This window comes from Asparagus officinalis, chromosome 7 (genome assembly GCF_001876935.1).
Source record: "Asparagus officinalis chromosome 7, Aspof.V1, whole genome shotgun sequence".
Taxonomy (NCBI): Eukaryota; Viridiplantae; Streptophyta; class Magnoliopsida; order Asparagales; family Asparagaceae; genus Asparagus; species Asparagus officinalis.
Window position 1 is genome coordinate 113,702,814 of NC_033800.1, and position 1,084 is coordinate 113,703,897.

The window sequence follows — 1,084 nt, forward strand, 5'->3', positions numbered from 1 at the left end:
CGCCTGAACTGCAGAGTTCACCATACTTGTGAAGTTTGCCAGATTTGGGAACCTCGCCTGAAGAGTGGAGTCCGCCTGAGTAGGTGGGCTCGCCTAATTTGAGCAGTTCGCCAAAATTAGGAACCTTACTCATGGACTGAATCTCGTGGGGCTCGCCTGAAATGCTAGGCTCGCCGAGAACACCAAGTTCGCCAATTTTGGGAACTTTTTCAATAGAGCAAAGCCCACCTGAGTAGGTGGGCTCGCCCGATTGATTCAGTTCACAAAAATTGGGAACAAAATTGGGAACCTTGTGTTTTGGCTTGGCTCTTTTGGAGAGGGGAGCGTTCATGTTGACGGCGAAGGCGGGGTCCGCACCGACATGCACTATCGTCTCCTCTTACATGGGGGCCTGCGAGGATCGTTCAACGACCCCTCGCGCATCCCTTGAACTTGCATCCTTTGCCTTCGGCTTGGCCGTGATGGGCTTGGGGGAGATAGAACCCCCTATGTTTGCTCGAGCGAAGTTCTCCAGCGTGGTTTCCTCAGCCACTTGGGGCTGGGCCACACGCGCAACTCTGTAGTACTTGCGAGATGCATTGCCGCCAGAAGAGGATGCAGATAAGTACTCTTTGAACTCGATCACGAGGGACTCAACAATTGTCCCCACCGCAATTTCGTCGAACTGTGCCACCACCATTTCACTTGAAGAAATGGTTTCTCCCACTGTGGTCGCCATCTTCTGTAGGTGTAAATTTTGATTTTCCGAAATGGGGGTTTCGTTTATATTGGTAAGAATAGCTTATTACAAACTAATAGATCAAAAATTACAACAGAAACGGAGGGAATGCCCTCCTTGTTTAACGTGGGGTCTTTGGTAGCGATAGGACGCCTCCTTCAAATCTCGCACCGAGTTTGCTTCCCTTGGACGATCCGAGCGAAGTTGTGGTTGGAGCTTCAGTACACAGTAGAAGCTCCTGAGGTTGAGTTCGTGTCTACCCGAGGCCAAACCAGTGCTCGTGCTTGTGGGCTGACAGCTTGGAGAGAGCTACCATGCAAGAGCTTGCAAAGAGCCTAAGAGCCTCAAGTCTGAGAGTTCAGACGA